The sequence below is a fragment of the Pseudorca crassidens genome, chromosome 1, assembly GCF_039906515.1.
Source record: "Pseudorca crassidens isolate mPseCra1 chromosome 1, mPseCra1.hap1, whole genome shotgun sequence".
Classification (NCBI taxonomy): domain Eukaryota; kingdom Metazoa; phylum Chordata; class Mammalia; order Artiodactyla; family Delphinidae; genus Pseudorca; species Pseudorca crassidens.
The window spans coordinates 33,068,719-33,095,677 of NC_090296.1; the positions used below are offsets into that span (position 1 = coordinate 33,068,719).

The 26,959-nt window shown below is 46.4% G+C and overlaps 1 protein-coding gene across 1 annotated transcript in view; it reads right to left on the bottom strand.

Moving 5' to 3' along the window:
- SUSD6 (sushi domain containing 6) overlaps positions 1–20,021 on the bottom strand; it is a 93,617-nt gene extending 73,596 nt beyond the window's left edge. The window contains exon 1 of the mRNA XM_067732152.1: positions 19,743–20,021. The gene's annotated coding sequence lies outside the window, so the exon portion shown is untranslated. The remainder of the gene's footprint in view (positions 1–19,742) is intronic.
- Between the last annotated feature and the right edge of the window lie 6,938 nt (positions 20,022–26,959).

The following is a 26,959-nucleotide window of genomic DNA, read 5'->3' on the forward strand; positions in this document are numbered from 1 at the left end:
CACATAGCAGACTCTGGTTATTCCACAAAGTATTAAGTATTCAACCGAATACTTAAAATAAGGCCGGATTGTACAGCTATGAAAAACAGGCAGAGAAATTCAGCTTTGGATCAGTAGGTAGCGGGGAGCCAATGAATGTTCTCGAGCAGGAAACATGACCTAATCCAATTCAACGGGCATTTACTAAAGGCCTACTATGTGAGAGGCGCCAGAATACTCAGTCCTCGCCCTCAAGGAGCACCGCCACCATGAGAAGGGATGGTAATGTGACCGCCCACACACATAGGGCTGCATTCTCTTACCTAGTCTCACTTGAGATAAGAACAATGTTAACCGGACATGAACCTGGCAAGAGAGACTAAAGTAGCCTGGGAGGCCAGACAGATGATAAGGTCTGGGCCAGAGTGGTGGTGACAGAAATCCACAGAAGAAAGAAATGGCAGGAGCTGGTTACTGACTAGACAGGAGGCGCTCGTAAGAGGGGAGTCACGATGACACAAAGTCAGAGAGCAGGACGACTCGGATTTCAGTTCCCAGATGGTGACATACCTTCAGCCCATGCTTTGGCCCACTGACCGCCTAATGCTAAGGTCAGTCGGCTCCACCATTCTGCCCATTTCTGGGAATGAGGGTTACACACTCCATCCTTCCCATCCACACACAGTTCTTTATGCTAGTTGTGATTTCCTGTAATTCCCATCTGCAAGGGGGTAAAGGAGATCGATGAGGAGTTGACAATTCCGTTGTCCATCACAACAGTAATAAATACATCTCAATAGTCCTGCCCTAAAGTTTTACTGGCAGCTCGTATTCTGTGAAGAGGAGAAAAGGGGGAGGAAGCGTTACATTTTAAAAGCCTTGAGGCAGTGTTCTCCTTACCCAGTGAGTTTTCCTCCCAGGCAGAGCCTCCCCAGCGACATTTAGCAAGGCAGAGGCAAGAGATGGAAAAGTATCAACCTTGAGAGCCAGGACCAGTTCCTACAGAGAAAAGAGGCCCAAGATCCCACCCCACCTGGCTACGTGAAAAATGAGCACACGATCAGGACGGCAGAATCAGCGCGAAGCAGGCCCCAAACACTCGGAGTACACAGAATCAACGGAAACAAGCAGCTGGCCTTCCACAGTAACTGCTCTCCAGGGGAGACGACGCTTGAGGACTGGCCAAGCGCTCATCCCGAAGTAGAGCTGCCCAGTGCAAGGCTCTGAGCCACAGGAAGGCCAGCCTGGCTCCCAAAAAGGTGGCCCCTCCTCAGAACCCTGACACCCCGCCAGCCACCGCCATCCCTGATCATCCTAGACCAAAGCAGCACAATAACAGGAGAACGGTGGTGACCTGTGGAAGGAAAAGTCACGGCTGAGTTTCTCCCTCCATGATTGCAAGTGACCTGTTTTTCCTACCCTTTCTTCAAGAAACAAGTAGAACTTGTGGTTTCTTAAATGTTTTGAAAACAAGTAAGCTGATGGCGGAAATGAATTTGACATGTGTATCATTACAAAGGGAAAGTGCAACTTAGCCCTCTTTCCTAACCATTAAACAAGAAGAAGAGGAAAAAAAGAGTGCAGACTGAATGAAGAACAGTTATTGGTTAAAACAACTTGGTGGATTCTCTGACATTTTCTAAACAAGTGCTTCCCTCCCACCTGTGACATATCCTGACTGCCTGAGAACAGTCACCCACACCCTTCACACAGGGGCTCGGAGGACTAAAACTGGGATGCTGAGGATATGTTATCACAAAGCTTTTTCCCAGTGCTTGGTTTAGGCTTCCTATGGTTGGCAAAAGGCCTTTCATAAGCCGGTGGCTTGGCTGTGTCAGTGGGAGAGGGATGTTTTGTTACCCTGCAGGACTCTACTCTGTAACTGGGGTGGTCATACTCCCAGTAACATGAAACCTCAGGATAATAAAAATAACAACGATAATAACAACATTGTTATTATTACCTGGAGCCTGACTGTCTAATCACTGCACAGGAATCTAAGCATTTTCCATCTAATATCTGATTTAATCTTCACAAGAACCTTAAAAGGTAGGTACTACTACTATCTCCATTTCTGGACAGTGGTTAAATAACTTGTCCAAAGTCACAGAGACAGCAAGGTTACAAACTAAGCAGGCTGACCCCAAAGCATATAATCTTGCTAGAGGTTCAAATCAATTCCATGTTAGATAATGTAATTCATTTTAAGTATTAGAATTATCTTGGATATACTATGGAATAAGAGGCAAAACTTCCATTCACTATAAAAAGAAAACAGGAAGCTTTGAAGATTGTTCATACTGCTGCTTGCAGCTCTACACCCTCTTGAGTGGGCTTGGACTTGGCTTCCCAGCTCTACTTCAGAACCTAAGCAGAGGGAAGTCTTTTAACATGCCGACCAACTCCAGGGCCCCAACAAGGGAAGGAGTCCTCAGGTATAGGGTGGATCCGGTGATTCTAAAGCACACATTGAGAAACACTGCTTTGGGGTATTCTAGGAAACTTTTTTTTTTTAATTGATTTATTTATTTTTTTGGCTGCGTTGGGTCTTCGTTGCTACGCGTGGGCTTTCTCTACCTGTGGTGAGCGGGGGCTACTCTTCGTTGTGGTGCGCAGGCTTCTCATTGTGATGGCTTCCCTTGTTGCAGAGCACGGGCTCTAGGCGCACAGGCTTCAGTAGTTGTGGCACATGGGCTTCAGCAGTTGTGGCTCACGGGCTCTAGAGCACAGGCTCAGTAGTTGTGGCACATGGGCTTAGTTGCTCTGCGGCACGTGGGAATCTCTCCGGACCAGGGCGTGAACCCGTGTCCCCTGCATTAGCAGGTGGATTCTTAAACCGCTGCACCACCAGGGAAGCCCCTCTAGCAAACTTCTGAAGCCACTGCAGGATTTGAGAACTAGGTCATTAGATGTTGATGGCTAATTCCCCCGAACCGCTAATGAGACAGATAATCACTTTCAGTCATAGGCACCGCATGTGAAGAAAGCTGTTGACAGAATGGAGTGGAGGGAAGCAGGAATTCAGAGACTTCAATTCCCAAAGCTCTCTTTACAGACCTGCATCATCTGAGGAAGCCATGTGCCCCTAATCTTCCACATCTGAAATAACCTGGCTAGAAGCTGCCCCCCAAAATGAGATTGATTCCTCTGAAAAAGAACAGCCAAAGAAGCAGTTAACATTGCATATTAATGACCAAATTCAGATATCCTTAATAGAAACTTCAACACCAAAAGGCTGAGTGGGGAAGAGTTATTTTTTTTTTAATGTGTGATTTTTCGAAGTCCCAACACAAAGCTTGTTGCCTAGGTCTTTGCACTCATTTGTAAATTGAATAAAGATGCACTCCCGCTTTAAGGTTTTGCCTCTCTGTGTTTTAGTCAGAGTTAGTAAGTGTCCATCCACATGTGTGAGCTCACCGATTCTGTCCTTCCTCTTTGGCTTAAATTATCTCTATGTCAATTGCATTACTATCCAAGAAAGATGGCTCCAAGTTCGGAAACGGTTTTGGTAATTTGATTAAGTTGTACAGAAATGCTAGTGCTTTCTTGGGCACCAGTGATCTTTCCCTGATCCTTTCTGGTCTCTGAGGGTAAGTCCTGGCTGCTGCCTCCCCTTGAGGTGGGACCCCCTCTATTCTCTGATTTCCGCAGGGTCTTCACAGAGGCCACACAGTCCAGCCAAGACTTCAGATTGTCTGCTTCTACTGCTACATACCAGCTGTGCCATCCTAGAAAGTGTTTTTTATCCTCTTTTGGCATCAATTCTCACAACTGTAAAATGGGTATAATATAAGCAACCTACCCTGAAGTTGCTGCGAAGATTAAACAAACTCATATATATAAATCACTTGGAACAATGCCTGGCACACAGAGAGCACTCAATACGTGTTCTCTTTTATTATGACTCCACCTTGCAGTGCTAAGAAAGTTTTGCATGAATCTAGAGTTTTATATTTTTGAAGCAGTCTCAATGCATTATTACTACAATCAGCCCTCACAATAACCGTTTAAGTGAGACAGGACTTAAAGTTTATGGATGCTTCCTGCTATAAGGAAAAGGAACTGGCCTGGCCTGCTCCTCATGAGCTGTTTGCTCATTAGTCCCAGTCACTGGGTCAGAGACCCATCTCCATCATCTTTGGATACCACTCCCCACACACATGCCAGCAGGCGTCAGTAAATCAAGGCTGAACTGCACTGAAGGTTTACAGCAAGGGCTAGCCGTGCTATAAACAGAGCAACCCCAGCCTTAAGGCAGGGAGCGGGGGAACAAATCAGAGTCCCTGTTCTAGGGAATCCCTGGCTACCCTGAACACAGAGACAAGAGGGCTAATTTCCTAGTCCTGACTCCCACCTCATCCCCGAGAGGAAAAGGAGCAGCTGCAGGAGAGGGAGCAGCCAGAGGTCACTTAGAGGGAAATAGCAGAACTGTCCCTGCACAACCTCGGAGGCAGCAGGGAATCAGGAAAATATAACACGGCGTTACCCAGCCCCTCCTGCCGGGCCAAATGGGGATCCATAAATGCGGTGTTTCAAAGGCGAATAATGCTGCCTTCACTAACTGAGATGGGAGTTGCTTTTGAGTAGAGTACAGGCCAGTCTATAAACACCAGGGATTAAAAGGCTTACTGTGGGGCCCGACTGCCACCGGCCTAAAGACAGAGTCTACCTGGCCCTCCAGACCCCAAACAAACTCCGCGGCACTTCCTTCAGGGAAGAGCTGCCATCACCCGATGGTGCACCCCCTCAGGGTGATACCGTAACCCTTTTTCTTCTTCTCTTTTTCCACTTCAGATCACTTTGCTAAGCAACCTTCCCTTTCCGCATCCTGCACCCAGCACCACTCACTCCCCAGCGGCCCCCCAGCAGCTCCCCACCTGACCCTGTCCTCTGCTCTCCAGGCATTTGTTTTCTGCCTCCCTCACCACCTCATCCTCCACGCCAACAACTTCCTAATGCACATGTATTTTATCTGCCATGAAAACAACACAGGCTTCGGAATCCTCCCAACCTTGGTTCGGGCTGCACACAGTTACTTACAGTACTTAACTTTTCAGAGCTTGGTTTTCTGATCCATGAAGTGGAGACAGGCCCTCCTAGGTACAACACCTAGCACAGGACCTGGCACAGAGCGTGCACTCAATACTTCCTGCCTTGTCCGGTTCCTTGTCCCACGGGATTTTTCTTCCTTCTTTCCTGGGCTCTGTGACCCTGATACAGTCACTCTTTCCAGGTATCACACCTGCTACATCCAAAGGTCTCAACTCAAAGGAGTGACTCAAATGAGGAACATTTTAGTCCCCAATGTTATCTGTGTAGCAGGCACATTCTGGGCACATGGTCCCATCAGCAACCTTCAAATTACACTAAAGAGAGGACTGGTCACCTTCTATCTCCCCACCACAAATGACCCATTTAATGAGAAAAGTAACCAGAGGGGATGGGAGGACACGGAGTTGAGAGTCACTTGTGGCAGAAGCAGGAGATAAATAAAGGCCTCTGTAAGGTAAGGGTAGCATTTCCACATGCAACTAAAAACCCCAAAAGGAAAATTCCCATAATTCCACATTTACATGTAAAATTTTTAAATCACTTCTGACAGCAAGAACATCTGCCAGTTTTGCTAGAAACACCATCTGGTTCATTTCTGATAAGCCCCAGGCACAACTTCGCACAGGCCAGGAACTGCCTACAGTTTGGTTCCCAAAAGGTGGCATCCTCCACGACAGCTCCAAGGCAGTGTGCCACCCCTCCCTCCCTGGGGCCCGAAGGCTGCTACTGCTAGTTCATGATTAGACTTGAAATAAGCCCGGAGCTTGACTCTTCTGTAAGTACCTCCTCCAAAACTTCCAAGCATCACCCTTATATCCAGAATTAATTTAAGCAAGTCTCTTCAAAACCCGATAAATACTACAGAAACATGACAAACAGCAGGAACAACTTGTGTTTCAGAGGGGCTTTCATAAACCAGGTGGGAGGGCAGCTTCTCCACTGAAGAGTCTTATTTTTCAATTAGCTAAGAGTAAGAGGGTCCCCTCCACGAGGTCTTTAAGCTCCTCCAAGTACCTTCCTTTTGCCAAGCCAACAGGAAACACTTTGATGCACTTCATGGAGGTCTTCAGGCCACCATAGATAAGGGAAAGAAAGCAGCCTGGGAGTCAGAGCAGACTTGTCTCAAGGTGCAATGACTTGGTTTGTGATGCCTCAACAGCAGGCCTATTCTTCAGATCCTGACGGGGAATTAAGCATAAAATGTGAACCCAACACCTACAGCAAGGATATACCCCAAAGAAAAATGGACTACAGGGTTCACCAGCCACCACTAAACACAAATGGAAAAAGGTGTATTTGAAACACACGAAAACAGGATAAAAACTATCATGTGCAAGAGCCTGTACAAATATGCACACCCCTGGGACTTCCCTGGTGGTCCAGTGGTTAACAATCCGTCTTCCAACGCAGGGGACGCGGATTCGATCCCTGGTCAGGGAACTAAGATCCTACATGCCGTGGGGCAACTAAGCCCGCCTGCTGCAACTACTGAGCCCATGCACTCTGGAGCCCACACGCCACAACTAGAGAGCCCGCGTGCTGCAACTACTGAGCCTGCGCACTCTGGAGTCTGTGCACCACAACTAGAGAGAAGCCCACACGCTGCAACAAAAGATCTCACATGCCACAACAAAGATCCTGCGTGCCACAACTAAGACCCGATGCAGCCAAATAAATAAATATTCAAATAGGCACACTCCTTCTTCTAGTCCACTAAGCAAACCTGGGGTGGTAAAGCTTTAAACACTGTATTGCCCGTATTGTTCACCAATTTTTGGTGTTTCATGACCCTTGTGAAGATGGAGCAAGGCAAATGTGGTAAAGAGAGAACTGAGAAGGCAAGGGTGAGAAGCATGCAGTACAAACCGAAGGTGAGAAACTGGGGCATAATCAGCTCTGGCCTCACAACTGGGTTTGGGGATGAGAATCTCTCACTCTCTGAAAACAATGCTGGGCAGAAATCACTCAGCGTTTTTTTCCTCTCAAAATGTGTATACACAGAACAGGAGCCCACAGAGAAGCTCAAAACTGATTTCCCACCAAGTGTGGCTTCAACTCACCCATTCAGCCGCACAGACAGGCAGCTAGCTGAGGAGTAGGTAGGAAGCCACCAGCAGTACCAAAGTGGTGTGGAAACAGGCCTACCCCAGAGAAGCTGAGCGTCCTTGTGCTGGCCTTCCAGGACAGAAGGAGGAGGGCTGGGAGGCTGTCGGCGTGGACTCCAGCAGCAGGGCAGTTAACAGAGAAGGCCAGACTGGAGGAGCTGAGAAAACTGAACCCACAACAAAGGCAGTGGTCAGGAGTCCACCACCTGACAAGCCAGGAGGATGTGAAAGAAAAGCAAGAGGAAACAATCTCCTCCCTTTTGTCAATCTGGATGCGGTCCATCTGCCTTAGAAAGTAGAGGAAGGATGTGGCCCTAAACTGGCCTCTCCCCTTCTCGGACAAACTGACCCTCAATAATCTCCGCTGTCCAGACCAGCAGCATGTTTCACATCCGGCACCTGGCCAGTGCTTCGTGTCTGCCCATCGGTGAGACCTCCCTGGTTTGCTACTTGGGCCAACAGGCCACACCAGCATCACCATTTCTGCTGCTAACTCAGTCCTTGGCCTTAAGACAGGACACTTGTCCTAAACTACTCTGTGCCTCACATTCTGTAACTTTAAAGTGGGCGTCACTCCCACCTCACTTCCAGGGTAACTGAGACGGTAATAGCCAGTAACAGATAATATTTACTGAGCACTTACTATGGGCCAGGTACCAGGCTAGCTGCTTTCCATGTCTCCTCCAAACCCCCCTATGTAGTAGATACTGATATTAACCCCCATTTTCAGTTTAAGAACTGGGGCTTAACAAAGAAACTTATCCGAAGTACACAAGCCAGGCAGAAAATCTAACACTACAAAAAGCAAGGGTCAAATACTAATTAATACCACTTCTTCCCCAAATAAACTGCCGTGAGTATCTTTTACTTGACAGACACTGAACCTAGTGTTTTAACTATCCCATTTTATTTGGTTTTCATAACAATCCCATGAGGGGTTACTTTTCAACATAATTTTAATTATTTAAGTTATACATGCCAATAGTGAAAATTCAAATGAAACAAAAAGGAAGTTTAAGAAGCTATAGTTTCCTGTTACCCTTTATCACCCCAGAATTCCCACCCCAGGTAATCGTTAATATTCTGGTAGCTACCCCTCTACAGACAGGTAGTGGTAACATTATCACCTCCATTTTACAAGTGATAAAACTGAGCATCTGAGAGGTTAAATTTGCTCAAGGCCATACAGCTGGGAAGTGGCTGAGCTGAGACGGGAAGCAGGGCGAGACTGATCCCAAGGCCGCTCTCCTCCACTGCCTCCCACTCAGTACCCACTCCTCGAAACAATCGTCCATTTTCATTCACCATAGGAAAGGGGGAAGCTCTGCCTGGCCCACAGCCAGTCTCACTTCTCCACTTTCCCAACCAAATGGAAAAAGCAGACAGGCTGTCCGAGCACACCCTGCCCCAGGAACATTGGCACTGCTTTATGTTTTTCAAATCTAAGCTGTCCTGGATGAGGCAGGACCTTCACCTCCAACCTCCTCACTGCCCAGGCAGGCTCATCTTCTGCCTCTGAAAGTAAAGCCAGGACAATGGGGAAGAGGAGGTCAAGCCAGGCCCACAGGAGACCTTGGATCCCCCTGTCAGCAAAAAAGGACACTCTTCAGGGAGCTCTTAGGAGTACTGAAGCGAAGACAGTCCACCTTTGGAAACAGCTGCGGGGGGCATCTCAGGAAGGCCCGGACCCACAGTTGGTGCCTAGAGTCAGAACACACCTGCAGAAAAACAGAACAAGACTGCAGCAATGCTGATACAGACTGCAGAGCCCTCAAAACCCCCATCACAGGGCCCTGAGACCCAAGGAACTTAGAATTTCCGCTCTGGCTCACCCCCAAATGGACCTCTAATAACCTGAAAACTGCACAGGATTCTAGATACCAGGGCTTTGCCCCTGTGGCCTCCCTGCTCCTCCAAAAAATAAAAGTAAAAACCTTCTCAGACTATATGGCAATGCTTTTTCCTTAGTTAGGAGATGAAATTTGCCCTTTCTAATTACACACACTTTCACATCTCTGTCCCATCAGTACACAAAAACATACCGACCTTTAGAGTACCTATGCTGAGATGGGGGTAGGGACGAGGAAAGGGGTTGTTACATTGCTTTCCACACAGAAGTTAAAATTTATCAAGTCTGCAATTCCAAGAGCTTTCCTATTCCCCAGCAGCATACCAGTGTTTGATTCAGCCTCAGCCCTAGCTGACTCAGCATCCCTATTTACAAGCACAGTGGATGCTAAATGTCCACTGGTTACCAAAGGCCTTGGCTTTCCCATTTGTAAAACGGGACTGAAACCTTCCTCACAGTAATTATCTGATTTCTTATGTGAAAGCACTTTGTAAAATAAATATATCTTTATTGCTATTAATATGAATGCCCCACCTACATAAGTAAATGAAGAGGAAACTTAAACCACCCCTTCCCTCCTCAAGGGGTTTGACATCTATGAGGGGAAAAGATTAACCAAAACACTGGAGAACAATTCAAAACCTTGCTTGTACTGTGCTGCAAAGAATCCCTGTGGGGAGATGATTATATGGGAAAGAGCATCCAATACTTGTTCAATTAATAAATGAGTTCAGATGCACTGCTTAACAAACATCTACTTGTTACCATCCACAGAAAGTTGTACCAACACCAAAGGCTCTGGAATCTGTTCATTCACTGTCACTCACACACACATCCCAAGAAAAACCATCAGCGTTTGCAGAGAGCAGCCCTTCTTTCAAAGATGTGATTTTTCAAAAGCATTCACAGACCTTCAAATGAGATGACCCACACAATTATATTCTGTAATTCCAGGAGCAAAAGAACCGCCCCCAGAAGAGCTCAGTTCTGGAGAACAAACAGAAACAAGCCATCCTGTGTTAACTACTTCCTTGCCTGCAACCAGATTCACAGTGGATAACATATATATATGTAAAAAAGGCCAAACCAGTAGACGCACACATGTAAATTTGCTTTAGGGTATGACTGATGCCTCCTGAGGCTTTTAAAAGAATGACAGAGTTTTCCAGAAACAAAGACCTGCACTTGAAAATTAGAAGGGGTGACTCTCTGGTCTCGGATCAAAATTCCTAAGGGTTCCTATAGATTGTTTTTGACTGGCCTTGCTAAAACATTTTGGACAACAGCCAATACCCTCTCTTTGCTTCTCCTCCTCCCACCTCCATGGTTCCCGAGCTGTCTTCTTTTCCTGCCACCAGTCAGAGTAAACTTGGTAAATGTTAACAGCTTTTTATCACCTTGTTTCTATTTGGTTTTCACTCAAACCAAGCCTCCCTCCAAATGTTTCTTTTTCGGAATTTCATCAATAATACCACTCTTACATTCCTTGTCATCAAGGCTTATGGACTCAAGGTCACCTTGCCCTCTCACCCTTTTTACTTTAATCCTCTATACCTGGTCAATCCTTCTCAACCAGCTGAGTATAAAGAAGTGGACAAGACAGTCACTGACCTCAGGGAACTTCCAGTCTCAGCCTAGAACCTGAGCCTACACGGAGATGGCTTACCCACAGAGGTAAAACATACGGGGATGTGCTTTTATTGGGACCCTTATTTGTGCCAGTAGTGTTCTAGGTCCTTTACTGCCTCCAGCAAGTTATAAACCAGATATATCAGGAAGAGACACAAATTAACATATCTAAAATTGAGGCTTGAAGGAAATGGAGGAAAAAAAAGATTCCCTAAGGAATTCACACCACTGATCCTACCTATTTCCCTTCTCCCAGTTTCGCACTGTTGAATTCACACCCGCTTTTCTCTCTAAACTAAAAAAAAAAACAAAAAAACAAAAAAAAAACCACGTCAGGGTCAGAAAACATTCCCACATTAAAAACTGGTTAGTTAAGTAAAGCTGGAAAAACGGAATCCTCACACCAAACTCCTAGACCGAGCTTGCTCTACAGAGAAAGGCAATTGCTCTCTTGCTAGAGAGGCCAGGAGGAATTCTTCAAGGGTATTTTTCAAGTCCTCCTCCCTTCCAGGGTGGTTGCTGGTTTGGAGCACAAATGTCCCTGAAAAAGCCAGAGCCACTCCTTCAGAGCAGCCAAGCTGAAAGTCTGCTTTACACAACAGATTCCTCCAACGCTACTGTCAGACTAAATAAAGCGTGGGTATTCCCCCAGACTGTTAACTTCATGAGGGCAAGTGCTGTGTGCATTTTGTTCTTGTTCACAACTGCATACCTAGCACTTAACCACCACGGGCATTCACTGAATACCGGCCACACAAATGACTTGACTTCCTTCCTTCCTCTTGGTTTCTGCAGCAACCCTCTAGCCACCTCCCACCAGCCTGACATCACAGCCCAACCAGATTTTCAGCTCACAAATTATGAGAACTTGAAGGTGCATGTAAAGGGGAAAATAAGATGGACCAATGAAATCTTATGCAACCCAGAGCCTGTTTTTCTTGCCATCCTGCTGTGTAACAAGCAAAATTCCCACAGGACTGAAACGAGGCGGTAGATGGCCTTCCCATGGCAGAGTGTCTACCTGGGAGTGGATGAGAATCAAGGATTGATAAAAGTGCGCACCAGCCAACATACCATTTGTTAATTCTCTAAAAATGTTCTGAGCATGACAACTGAAAGAACAACACCCACTGAACACCAAACTGCTCACTGGTTTTCTGGGATGGAGAAAGCTAGCATATATGACACCTCAACCCAAGAAGTCTATTTCCTTCCTGGCTGGTTAGAGACACAGTTAGAGACGTGTGTTCACACTGCATTTGGACGGGTGGCTGACCCACATGAAATAAACCTGAGGATATCAGAACCACAGTTGTGAAGGGTTTCAGTCTGCTAGGAGGGAGGGGCCATCAGCCGTCCTAGACAGCATGTTTTCAAATACTGGGCAGTCCTACTACATCTAGGCTGCCACCAGCACCTACCTGCCACTGTCCCACCTGGGTGACCAAGACCCAAAGGGGAAAATGACTCAGGAACCACATCCCATTGGCCTGGAGTCAGGTGGTGTTTTCTAAATTGTAAGGAAGCACAGTACAGAGATAAAAGAGTTAAGCAGGCCCAGCCTAAGCACAACTCCCATTTTAAGAACAGTTCTTCTTAAGAACTGAATTTAAAGACTCATTCCCTTTTGTAATTTCACTATTAGACTCAAAACCACAATCACAGAAGGGATAGGAGTTTGTTCCTAACGATATCAACCACATACCCTTCTGGGCTCCAATCCCCTTTCCTGGAACAGACCCAGAGAAGAGAAGTTGATCACATTGGGATAGAAAAAGTACCAGACTAGGAATCTGCAGCCCTGGCTTCTCCCCTGGCCCTGTCATCACTCAGGAAAATGAGCTCTGAGCAACCATTTCCCATTTTTCTATTCTATAAAGTGAGGCTGTAAAATGAGACCATCCTCGGAGTCCCATCCTCCCAACTCGAGCATTTCATGAGCTCTCTCTGGTCACATGCTCGGCTTGTTGTGCAAGAAGTTTTGGTAACATCTGGATACTACAGTCAAGCATTCAAATCTTCAGATAAGAGTCCTGTCTCCTTACTCAGCCTTTTGAGACTCCTAGTACTTGGGAACAGAATTTGTATTACCAGGTAGAGCCACTCCAAATCTAAAACTTTTGGCAGTGAACAGTGGCAGGGAAGTTATGGCTGTATTCATACACATTTACACACACACACGAGGGAACTTTCTGGAAAAACTGGTCCTTGGACTTGGCTCCAGGTGAAGGAACCTGAAACAGGTACAGGGGAAGATGATTCAACTTCCTAGTTTTTGTCTGGCTTGTTGGACAAAGGGCATGTGCCCTGTGTCCCATGTGTTTCTGAGGTAGAACCATCTTGACTCTCTGACCCTTAGGTGGCCTACACATGCACAATTTCAAGAGCTTCTGGGAGGGATCTAGGAGCAGGAAAAGCAAGACCAGCTATTGGTCGCGAATGCTAGGAATTCCAATTAGAACAAGAGTGAAAGGAGGCACTGCACTATTTCAGTACTGAGGCTGCTATGATGTAAAACCACCCAGGGGTAGATTAATCTGTAGAGGAAATGACACTCCCAGCAGCACCATCTGTTCCTCTTTGTGTCTGGCCTGATCTATATTTTAAACCTCGGGTGCAACTAAGGTCCACCAGTAAGAACCCATAAGAGCCGTTCTAAAGAACATTCTCTCTCAGGCCTGCGTTTAAACCACACTCACAGCCCCTCTCCCTCCCCCGCTCACAGGCTGGCTCTCTATTCAGCAAGCATGCCACTCCCCAGTCTAGCAGCAGCCTCCAAGCAGGTGCACAGAACCCTCGCGTGGAATTTTTCGTAAGGAAAGGGAAAACTTCTGAGAACTATAAATTACATTGATAAGGAAGGCTCTGTGGGGTTCATGGCAACACTCTCTCCAAAAGACACAATGATGCAATTTACAACTGAGGCTTCATGCTGAAACCACGCCCCCCCCTTTTTTAAAGCAGCAGTACATGTGCACTGAATCGAGGCACTAACGCATCTGTCAACTCACTAATGTTTAAAGTTCCGCACCAAAGATTCGGAAACAATGCTACTGGAGAGTTCAACCCTCTTAAACACTATACATATATATATATATATATATATACACACACACACACACATATATATGCACACACATATATACATACACACACACGTGTATATATATATACACATATGTATACACACATATATATAATATAGGTATATATATGTATATGTGTATGTAGCACCTTTTCTTAATTCAGGGCAACACCCTCAACACCACAGGACCAAGAGATTTCGCTATACTGTTCTTGCCCAAACAAACTACATAACCAAGTAGAACGTTAACTCCAAAGTAGAAATATGGATGCAGCTTTTAAAATATCTCCCTGAGAAATGAGAACATATGTCTACATGAAACCCATGGGTTCATGGCAGCATTATCCATAATAACCAAAAAACACAAAAAACCCAAATGACCATCAGCTGATGAATGGATAAACAAAATACAGTAGTATATCTAAACAACAGATTATCCAGCAATAAAGCAGAATGAAGTAGCGATATATGCTGCAACATGGATAAACCTCAGCAACATCATGCTAAGTTAAAGAAGCCAATCATTAAAGACCGCATATTGTATGATTCTATTCAAACGAAATGTCCAAACAGGTAAACTATAGAGCGGATGAGTGGTGCCCCTGGGCTAGGAGGATTATAGAGGAATAGCGACTGACTACTAATGGAGTTTCTTTTGGGGGTGATGAAAATGTTCTAAGATTAGATTAGGTAAGATTATGGTGATTGTTGGACAACTCTGTAAATATACTAAAATTCACTGCTTGTACACTTTAAATGGATGACCTTTATGATATATAAATTACGTCTTAAAGCTGTTTTTAAAAAATGTCATATGACAAAATAAAATCACCCCTCCAAAAAAAAAATCTCCTTGAGAAAACTTAGAAATAATCTAGATGTATGAGAGAGGGTATTTAAATCACAGCTGATCTATTTGATGGAATTTTATAAAGCCACTAAAAATAATTATAAAGGCTATGTGTTATTATAGGAAAATGTTTATGCTATAACATTAAATGAAAAAAAAAAAAAACGAAATACAAAATTGAATGTTACAAGGACTACCAACTAAAAGAAAAAGTAGAATACATGGAAATGATGTTTGTGTTAGGTTGGTAGAATCATAGTGGTTCCCCCCCTCTATTTTCCAAGCTTTCGGTAATCTTGTCCCAGCGTATTGATGACTAAAAACAAAACAAAAAAAACCCCTCAGTCTTCCCTCAGTTTGCCTTGACTACAACTTAAAATGGAAAATAAGCAAAACCACTTTGTTCTCTTTTTCAAGTTCCCTTTTTTAAACTTCCATCCACTTAGTTTATTGAGATCAACTGAGAACCCAAAGAAGGAAGAATGGGATAAACACTCCTCCTCTCCTATTCCCAGAAGCTAGTTTCATTTTCCTGGCTTTGTCAGAAACCAAAGCCAAGTCTAGCCAAAATTTCAGCAAGGAGAGTCTACACACAGGGCAACTCATGTTCTGTTCTTAAACTTCTGTGGGCGAAGGCAAGTCACTGCTGGCAGGAGGCTGGATTTGGAAAGATCAGACTTTCCCCCTCCTTAAAAAATGATAGAAAGAAAGGGGAAGCTGGGGAAAAGCCCCTATTTGTGTCTGTCCTCTGAGGTTTTGTGTCCAATCTCCAACTACAGGAGGAAAGAATCCTGAGTCATTTAATCTTTCACCACAGAAGATCCTCTTCTGAGTAGTAAATAATTGTCAGTCACCACCTCTGCCGTCTGCAAACCCACTGAGAACCTCTTACTATCATCAGGAATCCCAGGCTACCTGTCCCCAAATCAAGCAATGGGGCTCTGCCAAAAAATAATAATAATAATGGTACGTGTGTGTGGGAGGGGAGAATACATTTAAGGGCACACTGCTATCAGGTAATTTTAAGGATCCACCAACACTGGCGACAGTAACAGGGAGCTACATCTGTTTCTGCTTGAGAAAAATGCTTCAATAATATCCTGTCTCTGGAGTACTGCATGAATTCTTGGCACGCGGCTTCAGATGCTTCAAGCGTGGCTATTTTCCTTTTTTGAGATATAAGAGCCAGGGAGGGAGAATACATCACAGGCAACACGAGAGTCTGTGAAACCCGTTCAGTTCTCACCACAGTCGCTGCATTTTCTGCTCCATGAGTCTCTCACGGAGACTCAACTGTCCCCTAGTCCTGACAGCAGCACAGGTGGCCTTTCACAGCTGAAGTGACCCAACTTGGCACCACCGAGAGGCCTACCAACAGAGTGGAGACTTCCACACTCAGGTAAGAACCAGAGGATGAGAGAGCAAATAGAGGAATCCTGCTGGTTTCTAGGCCAAAGAACTAAAAGGGAAAGAAAAAGGACAGCATCACAGACACAAGTGAGCACAAGAAAAAGGAAACATCCACACGTGCCTGACAGGCTCTGCCACTAAAACCTAACCCTTGTAAGAGGTGCCTCTTTCCGCAGTACCTCTACTATTTCAGATAAAGGTTTCACACGGATACACTGGAACTTACAGCCATCTAAGGGAACAACAGCTGCTGCCTTGAATCCTAGCCGGGGCAGGAGTGAACACATCTTGATACTCAAGGACGGTCACCCCCATGCTGTCCTGAAACTGTCATTAGTCTCAGATCCACAGCTGTTAGCACCTTCAAATACTCATCACACACACACACCCCAGCCCCAACCCTGAGCTGCATCCTTCATTCCCGCCAATGGGGAAACAGCCCTACCACATTACAGGTATCATTTCTCATTGCTCTAGTTTCCTGCAATGCGGCAACATAACTTAAAAATACTAATTTTTTAACAACCATTCCCATTAAGTGAAGCCTCACCACGGTGGGATATGTGGGTGGCCCCTAGACTGAAGCCATCTTGAGGAGAAACCAGGGGAAAGAGTCTCTATTATCATACAAGCAGGTGTCCTAATCCTCAACACTCAAGTCTGCACCACAGCAATATTTGCTTTCAAAGTTTAAAAAAAAAAAAAAAAGGCACTGGGCTTCTTCCTCTCCTTGTTCCTTCCCATCTTTCTCCTACTGCTTGAGGGAATGCACTCTACACAAGACTTCCCTACTGTCTAGGTGGATGAAAGAGGGAAAATGAATCCTGCTCGGCAGCTTTCACTAGGAGATCGCATGTCAAATTCAGGAGCTCAGTAAAACACTTCATGCATGGCAATTACACAACCGGGCCTAGTGGGTCTGCAGACATTCAGGCCTCCAAGTAGGCATTTCAGGCCTGTAAACAGAAATCACATCCCTGCTGCTGCCTCTCGGTGAATCGTCCCTGAGTAAATGGGAAACTAGAGGGGAAGACAAGCACATGTGCTCTCTGGCCTTCCTTCTCTGCCTGCAAGAGGCTCTGCTAAAGACATTCTCCCCAGTTCACTTGTTTTGGTACGGAAACGAGGAAGATTACATGGCTCACTAACTTTTAAAAAAATACTGTAATTCTCTGAGCCCACAGACAGATACCAGTAGTTACCTGGCTATCAGAAGAGCTAAGAATGCGGAAAGAGAGTACTAGGAAAGATTTAAAACATAAGGCAAGTTTTTTTCTGGAGAATGTAAAAGCATAGAGGAAGTGAAACAACGCTGAGTAGCAATAAAGTTGAAATAAGTTCTTACTTTAAGAAGCCAGATAAATTATTCCCTTTGGACGGTGCATATGTGTGTGTATCGAGGGGGAGGGTAGCTAGAGGAATTGCTGCCCTGGGAACGGCAAGGAGGAAACCCCCTGCCAGGAGATGCACCATTATGTAAGAGCACAAGTTCAGTCACCACATAATGGAGACCTGCCAGGAAACCAGACAAAGTGCTGAGGTCTCTTCATCTGCCAGCCTGCATCTGTTAACACCTCATTCTAACTTTCTTCCTCTTTTTTCTATCTGCCCACATTCTGGGCTTTGAGAAGGCAAGCCTCAGTAAATAAGTTGAACTGCCATTTGACAATGGGTTTGCTCTCCGGGTTTAAGCACTGCAGGGCAGAGAGGCAGGTCCTACTCTGAGCACTCAGGGACCTGTCCCCGTCTAGCTGTACGTAAGGTTTGGTTTCATATGCCATTTCTACTACAGTACCCAAAAGACCACCCTGTGGACAGGAAGTTCTATTTATCAGGACTGGTATCAGTATTGTTCTCTATTTAATGCACTGCTCAGGACTTCCTTAAGCAGCAAATGGCCACCAATGAAAATTAACAACATAAGCCAAAATAAATTGACTTAAAAACCATGAACTCTGTAAGAAATGGCAGGGTTCTGCACTGCCATTCACTGCAGTAACCCCAATACCTAGCACAGTGCCCGGCATATATTCTGTATCACAAATACTTGTGAGTACTAAATTAAAAACAAGAATGAATGAACCCACGAATGTTGTGCAAACATACCATAAATGTGCACCTTGGAGAAAGAAATAAGGATGCGCATGATCTGAGAAAGCCTGAGGAAGTAGTGCTTTGGACAGAGTCTAGAAAGACTCCAGTTTCAATTTTACCAAATGGTAAGCAAACTAGAAATTAACAGTATAATCTAGTAGTTCAGGGTGAGGGCTCTACTATGAGATACCTTTGTGACCTTGGGCAAGTTATTTGTTTGGCTTTGCTCTCATCTGAAAGAATGAGGATAATGACAAAATCTACCACAAAAGTTTGCTATTTATTAAATGAGATCAAAAAAGTAAAGTTCTTGGCACAAAACTCAGTTCACATTAAGTCCTCCAGAACTTTCCTCTGTTATTGCTATTATTTTTTCATTATTAAATATCTCCTCTACTGAGGGGAAGGTAGATGTACTCCCCATGCCCCAAACTCTGAAAATTTTCATTTCTGGTTGAATATGCATCTAGCTAAAAATGGAAAGCCCAGAAAATTCAAAACTCAATGCCAAGTACATGTCTCTACTAGCCTCACTACATGGTGACAATTTGGGTGTGGAATTCCCAAAACAGAAAAGGTGTATGTATGCATTCACCCCATTCATACATATTTTTTAAATCAGAGCAATGAAAATAACAGAAGTGAATTAACCAGTGTAAAGGATGGAAAGACACTCTTGTCACCTCTGCAGACCTAGAAAGGGTGTAAAATACCTACGGTTTAATTGAACTGGGTAGTTTCACTGCACCTCTGTACAGAGCACACACAAGCCGAGTTAGCAAGAGCAGTAAAGCCCAGCGAGCTGCCTGCCACCAGGGGACATTCTATGGGAACAGCAGCATCAGGCCTCACTGTTGAACTTCCCTCGAACCAGCTGGAGATTTGTTCTCGACGCCTCTTTTCTCCTGGGTCTTTCGGTCCCCAAAACCACCTCCCCCTCCTGACCTCCTTACAGGTAACTTTTCCCACTTCAGCAGCCCCACAGTCACAACCCTGTGGGAGGGTCAGACCGACACCAGTATTTGTCTCTAAAAACCAGAAGTGAAAAAAGAAAGTCTACATACATAAACAGGAAGTGGTTTCGGTGCGTCTCAGCCCGGATGCTAAAAAAAGTTTTTGAGATTAAAGACCAGACGAGGTGCGGGGGCTCCAGAAAGCTCCGGTGCTCGCACACCCGGGCTCCAAGGTACCCTCGGAAGTCCACCATCGCTAAGCCAACCCTGCCCCAGCGCAGGACCCGCAACTTTAGCTGGCTTGACGAAAAAACATTAACAGTAATAAAGACAGCCAGCCTGTAACTACCTCCCAGCGACCTGCAAAATGTGGTCTCCACCGTGAATTCCGAGCCGGAGCGCGACCCCGCACGCCCGACGAGGCCCCGGCGGAGCGCCCCGATCCCGGCCACCAAGCTCCCGGCCGCAAGCCGGCCGGCCGGTCTTCCTCCCGGCCTCGGCACAGCTCCCCCCCGCCGCCCTTCCGCCCAAGCCGGCACCGGGCTCGCCGCCGGGCGTCGTGGTGACAGCCGGGCCGGCGCAGGAAGCGCGGAGAGCAGCCGACGCGGGGCGGCCGTCCGGGCTCCCCAACGTCCCTCCCGGGCGGTGCGCCGGTCCTGCGCCCCTGACAGCCGGCCGAGGGCGCCAGTGACACAATGCCCGGCCCCGCCGCCCCCCGGCCGCGGTGACAACTCACCCGGGGAACGGCGCGGCGACCTCCGGGAGGCGGACGCTCGCAGCTTCCGCGGCGCCGGGATCCGCTCCGCCGCCTGCGCGCGCCCGCAGCCCTCTTGGGTCTAGGCGAGACCCCGTGGGCCCTTGTCTGGCTGGCGCTGGCCGGCGCTGCGGGAGGAGGAGGCGGGAGGCAGGGGACGAGGATGTCGCCGGCTTAGGAGAATGGAACGCGGCGGCCGTAGCAGAGTCAACGGCAGCAGTACGCGCGTCACCGGCCCAGCTGTACCGCGCGGGCGGGGGAGGCCCGCGGAGGGGGAGGGGAAGGGGCGGGCGAGGGGCGGGGCCAGGCGCGCACGCAACCAGCGCCGGCGTCGCGCTGCCGCGACCGCCCCGCTGGGAAGCCCCGCCGGTCGACGGCTGGCAGCACGCAAGCGCCGCCGGTCGGCCCGCAAGCCCCGCGGTAGGCGAGACTGGGTGGGCGGGGGGTGTTCTTAAAGGCACCGTCACGCCAGCGCTGCTAGAGTGGACCGGGCGGTGGTACAGATTCAAACTGAGATGCCTTTGCGCTGCACTCTCCAGTTCTTTTACTATTATTATTGTATTACTTTTTGGATTATTCGGATATTATTTGGATTACTATTATTTGCAAAGAATTGGTTTACTCTCCGGTCGACAAGGCGCTTTCATTCCTGTTGCCTTCTTAGCTCAGGAATCCCTCGCCAGGCCTGTCGCTAAGCGGTACTTCTCCCTATTAAGCGGTACTCCTCAAACTATGTTGCAAAGCCTACCAACCTCAAAATTGTCCCAGGGGTGCAGGTGTAAAAATGCAGATTTAGGGTCCAACGTCCCATCATTCTGATTCGAAAAAGCTACGATTGGACTCTGGAATCTATCTTAAAAAGCATTCCTAAGGGATTCCTCAGCACACTAAAAGCACGCGACGGATCTCAAGGTTCAGAAAACTGAAGTTCAGAGTGCGGACTGGCAGAGTCCGGGCTAGAACCCCGCCACCACCTAACTTTATTTCCCATCCTGAGCCTTGCCTCCTGGGGCTATTTTCCAACATATGCTAGTTTGTGGACTTTATAGCTACAGCATCTATAAGTGATCCCACTGCGGCCCTAGGAGATACGTCCTCTGTATTTACAGGGCTTGTGACCCCTTAATGACAACAGTTTTGACTTTGTGGCCCAGGGCCTTGAACAGTGCCTGTCTCAGAGGAGCTCAATTAATGTTGAGGCGTTCCTACTTGAGAAACAGTGCCAGAGTCTGCGCTCGGACCCAGAGACTTAAGCCTCTGCTGCAGATTGGGTAAGGCAGGCTCTCCTTTCTGATGCCCTTTGGACACCCTCTCAGGGCCTCTCACCTAGCCTAGTTCTAACAGGTTCTCTGGAAGAGTGCTGTGAATTGAATTGAATTTTTGGTTGAATTTTTGAGGTAGCTCAAACAAAGCAAGCAGGGTGTCATGCCGACCCCAGTCCCGCCCGACCCCACCACCATGCACACACACCCATCCCATTCTGGGCCCCACAGAACGTATGGCTGCTGCTTCCTCTTCCATAAGCCTGTCTTTGTTCTGCCTTCTTTCCTCCTTGAGTTCTGTTAAAGAGAAAACCCACAGGCCCAAAATGGCATCACTTGTGCTAAAGCCCGTGATACCAAACCTAGATTTAATACCTAACCTAATTGCAGTTTTGACCTTCACCATAAATGTAATCAACCAGTTTGGAATCTTCTGGTCAGCACCAATGAGGTGCTATCACATAGTAATCTGTCACATGGACCCTCTCCATTCCCCAGAGGAAGAAGAGGCAATCTGCATAATAGAACCCTTGGCAGTTCTCTTCCCTCCCACCAAAAAAAAAAAAGAAGACCTTCAGGCCTAAAAATTATCGTTTCTTTTCTTTTAATAATAGCTCCCTTGCCCCAGCCTTCTTCCTATAAAATCCTTCCATTTTGTACAACTCCTCTGAGCACCCTTCTAGTTGCTAGATGGGATGCTCCCTGATTCCTGAATCATTGAATAAAGACAATTAGATCTTCAAATTTACTTGGTTGAATTTTGTTTTCTAACATCTCCTAGGTCCAGACTCACTGCAGTTGATGGACACCTTCCCTTCCTACTCATTTCCTCCTCTACTGGGGCCTCACTGCCCAGACCACTAAGGGGGTTGAAAGCAAACATTAGATCTGCCTGGATCTGCAACAGAGTTCAGCAACCTGCTGTCGGCTGCAGGAACACCCCAGGCGGACCCAAGGGCCAGGAAAGCAACAAGGGGGTTGGAAGCAAAGGAAGGGCTAGGGAGGAGTCAGAGAAGACAGATGAGAGAAGAAGAAAAGAAAAGCGGGCAAATCATCCTAGAAGGCAGCTTGGCGTGATGGAAGATGGGTTAAGCCAGGCATTGGAGCCCCTAGTTTTGCACTGCAGTCAGTTTGGCCACTAACTGATGGGTGACTTCATGCAAGACCCTCTACCTCACATTGTAAAATGGCTTCTGAGACCCTATGCAAATCTGTTACTATCTAAAAATCTTATCCTGGACATCCCAGTGTCCACAGAACAAAATCAAACTTGGAGCATGTCTTGGACTGTGTCTTGTGCACCCTACAGTCTGGCCCAGATCCTCTCCATCCCTCCACACATCCCACGCTCCAGCCTCCCCACACCACCTGCACGCCTCTAACAAGCCACCTACTTTCACACTTCAGAGCCCATGCCCACACTGTTTCCTCTGCCTGGAATGCCCTCCCCAGTCACCCTTCGCAACCTTTCTAGAGCTTCCCTTCTGCTCTTCTGTGGCATTTTGGATGATCCTCAGTTTAGCACATATTTCCTTCTGCTTTATATTGCCAGGATCAGGGGTGAATCTCTTTTCTCCCTTTGTAAATGCTTGCTCCCCAGCCTCTCCTCTCCCACCACTTCCCCTCCTGCCAGGTTCCAGTGGCCTCCTCTATAGAGCTGAGCAAAAGCCCCTGTTACATTCTGCCTGTGGGCCTTACTCGTCTCATCTGCAAAATGGAGATGGTACGCCCTGGCAGAGGTTAAATAATTTTAGGCCATTAAAGAGATAATTCCCAAGATGAGAGTTAAGAATAATTTAAATTTAGAGATTCTCAAGTGGGAGGAACAGTTGATTTTTTTTTAATTTAAAAAATTGTTTTAAAATTTGTAAATATTTTTGAAAATTTAACAGTTTTACTGAGATACAATTCACATACCATACTACTCACAGTTTAAATATATAATTGTATATTTGAAATGTACGACTCAATGGTTTTCAGTATATTTACAGAGCTGTACAACCATTACCACAATCAATTTCAGCACATTTTCATGATCCCCAAAAGGAACTGTATACTCATTAGCAATCACTCCCCATTTCCTCCCACTCCAACCCCTGCCCTAGGCAACCAATAATCTACTTCCTGTTTCCATAGATTGGCTTATACTGGACATTTTGTATATGGAATCCTACAAGATGTGGTCTTCATAATTGATTTTTTTGTATCTTACACCTAGCATAATAAATTTTAAGGCCAGAGCTAATTTTTTAATTTTCACTTATTTATATAGCCCCTGCCTTGTACTAAAAGGGCTTAAGATGGCTCTTCAAGCTAATATTCCTAGGTCCATCCAGATTTCCAGTACAAATCTTTATACTCTAAATCTAGGTACTGGAAAATGGCTTGGTGGCTAGACCCAGGTTGATGGTGAGTAGAGTGATCAATCATGCAGTTTGCCTGGGGCAAAGGGCGTTCCAGGGACATGGACTTCCAGTGCTAAAACTAGTACAGTCCCGGGCAAACCAGGAAGAATCGGTCACTCCCATGGAATGAGTCAGAGGGCACGGTATGCCTTCTCCCTCTCCCAGGAATCTAGAAGCTTGTGCCTCTTACCACTTAGAGGGCAGGAAAGAGGAGCGTGGCTCCCTGAAAGCGAAAGCGAGAAAAGGTTCAGAATTTGTACCTTGACCCTTGAACAGGGTGGGGTTAGGGGAACCAACCTCTCTGCAGTCAGAAATCCGCTTGTAATTTACAGTCAATCCACCTTTATGCAGTTCCTCTGTATCCACGGTTTGACATCCCAGTGTTCAACCAATGGGGATCATATAGTACTGTAATATTTACTGGAAAAAATCCGCATGTAAGTGGGCCCAAGCAGTGCAAACCCGTGTTGTTCGAGGGTCAACTGTACTCGGTATCTCTGTTGTTATCACTATGACGTATAACAGCAGGAATGACAGCTACTATTTATTGTGCACTTACTGTGTACCAGATACTTGGTAGGGACTTTATACATGTAACCACTAATTTTGACAACACCCCCAAGTTAAATATTGTCAACACCACTTTACACGTGAGGAAACAGTCTCTGAGAGATTTCTGTGACATCAGAAACTACATAGCATTGCAAAACCAGAATCCACTCTTGTCTGTTCCAAAAGCTACACTTTTTCGGGACTTCCCTGGTGGTCCAGTGGGTAAGACTTTGCGCTTCCAATGCAGGGGGCCCAGGTTTGATACCTGGTCAGGGAACTAGATCCCGCATGTCGCAACTAAGAGTTTGCATGCTGCAACTAAGGAGTCCGCATGCCGCAACTAAAGATCCTGCATGCTGCAGCGAAGATCCTGCGTGCCACAACTAAGACCCGGCGCAGCCTAAATAAATAAATAAATAAATAAATAGTAAAAGAAAAAAAAAATAACAAGAACTCATAAGAAAAAAGAAATGTGAAGCCCTAATTTGTTAATTTGTTGGGCAGATACTACTATGTCCAGGGTTTAAAAAAAAAAAAAGTCACACTTTTTCAAATAAATCATATGCCTTCTCCTGTCCCCAATTTTTAAAAAGAGCAAATAATGACCCAAATGGTCTTTACATATTTCTTGATCTTTTTGAAAGGACTTTCTTGCACACCAGCTCATTTTATCTACACATCCTCCCCATAAAGTGAGACATTATTATCCTCCAGTTTTACCTGTAAGGAAGTTGAGGCATCCAGCAGACTTCTGGCTTGCCTAACCTGAGGCAGGAATTAGCATGGGGTTTCTTGTTTTGATTAAAGATTCCTTGGGCAGCCTTCAAAGTAAACAAGTAAACCCATCTGACCCCAGGGGAGGTGGAGGTATTCAAGCCACCTTCCCCACAGCAAGTCAGAATCCAAGGTGGGTGGGCTAGGCAAGGCTGGGCACGCAGAGTTGAAGAGCAGTTCCCACTGCGGGGGAGGAAGACCCTGAGCTCAGGTGGTTGTGCGTCAACCGTGGCACCTCTCCCCAAGTGTGTCAGGAAACTGTGAGAGTCAGGCTTGGTGGCCCAGTCCCTATTGGCCACCAATCTCCAGGGGCTTTGCAGAGGTCAGAGGTCAGAGCGGGGCTTCCCAGAGCAGCAACTGTGATTCCCTGCTCACCCCAACCCTGAGCCCAGCCCTGGAAAAAGTATATGTGAGGCTGCTCGGTCAGCAGGTGTGTGTAAGGGGATGAGCCAACCCCTCCTGTTGTTCTGAAGCACTGACAAGTCTGATGACATCTGTATCTCTGACACAGACCAGGTAAGCAGGGTAAAAGTATCAGCCCCGTTTTACACTCAAGATAAGCCAAGGCAGCAAAGAGAGCATCTACCTGCTGTGTCTTCAGACGGGAACTGCCCAGATGCCGCCTGCACAGGTGCCAGCCAGCCTCATTTCCTGCTTCTTCTCCCTGGCCTTGGCCCGAGGGCTGGGCAGTGGCTCTGGGGGGCTGCCAGCAGGGAAGGAGGAAGGCCCTGGGGGCAGCGGTGTCCTGAGCTCCTTCCAGACACAAGTGGCCCTCCGCCCTTGCTGCTCCTGGTCACTTGACACCCATTCCCTTTCTTTCTCAAGTCTGTCCTGACCATTCATTTTCAAGTGATTTAATGGTGGGAAGGCAGATGGTGTGATTGGCTCTGCTACCTCTGACAGCAAGTGGATGAGGATGGAGTGGCCCCCTCCCTTCAGATGGGCCTGGGAGGCAGAGGCAGGGCTGTGAAGCTCTGGGGCCACTGCCGATTTACTAAGTACCCCATACTGTTTGCCAGGCACCGTGCTAATGGTTTTACCTACATGATCTCATTTAATCCCTGCAGTAACCTGTGAAGTTAGTATTAATACTGTTATCCGCGTTTTGTGGAAGGAAACTGAGGTACTGAGAGGTTAAAGATAAGGCCAAGGCTACACTTAAGTAGCAGGGCCAGGCCTGCTTACCTCTTACGGAATGCAACTGCAACTTGCACTGCAAAAAACAAATGTGATTTTTTTTTTTTTTTTTTTTGGTGGGGGTAGTTTTTTTGGCCTGGTCGTGCGGGATCTTAGTTCCCTGACCAGGGATCTAACCCGTGCTCCCTGCATTGGGAGCACAGAGTCTGAACCACTGGACTGCCAGGGAAGTCCCCCAAATGTGATTTTTTTAAAGGGAAACCAGAGCCAGTTACCTGCAGTGTTGTGCTGGAGCCTGCTCATGCTGTCTCTCAAGAACCATTAAAGTAATAAATACCCCAACTTATCAGTTCCTAGTTGTACTACATTGTGCTTTTATCTATGCTTTCAAGTCTATTTACATCCATTATGTATGTATGGTGGAAATACTGTATAATATTATATTACTTAGAATCTCTTCCCAATTCTAGGTTCAACAACATCTCATTAAAACCTTGAAATTAGACATGGTAGAAGTACTTACACCACAGAAATTAGCAAACCCTACAAATCAACCCTCACTCCCAGAACAAGTTGTTAAACATTTACCAGCACGTGTGCCTGCAGAAGCTGCCATGTAGGAACAGTGAACCCAGCATAGGTGGCCTAGGGTTAGATACACTCAACAGTAAAGCCAGTAGGTGAATGAGGGCAGAGAATATGTGGGGTACCCCTAAGAGACAGCCAGACCCTAGAGATTCTCCATTTACCAGGGAATGTGTGTGAAAAAGATTTGATGCCCCCAAAGTATGTCAGTTCCATCACCTCCCCTGAGGTGTACTATGAATATTTCTTTTAATTTCCTCTGGTAATAGAAACTAACACAATAATAGTAGGGGACTTTAATACCCCACTTTCACCAATGGACAGATCATCCAAAATGAAAATAAATAAGGAAACACAAGCTTTAAATGATACATTAAACAAGATGGGCTTAATTGATATTTATACCACATTCCATCCAAAAAAACAGAATACACTTTCTTCTCAAGTGCTCATGGAACATTCTCCAGGATAGATCATATCTTGG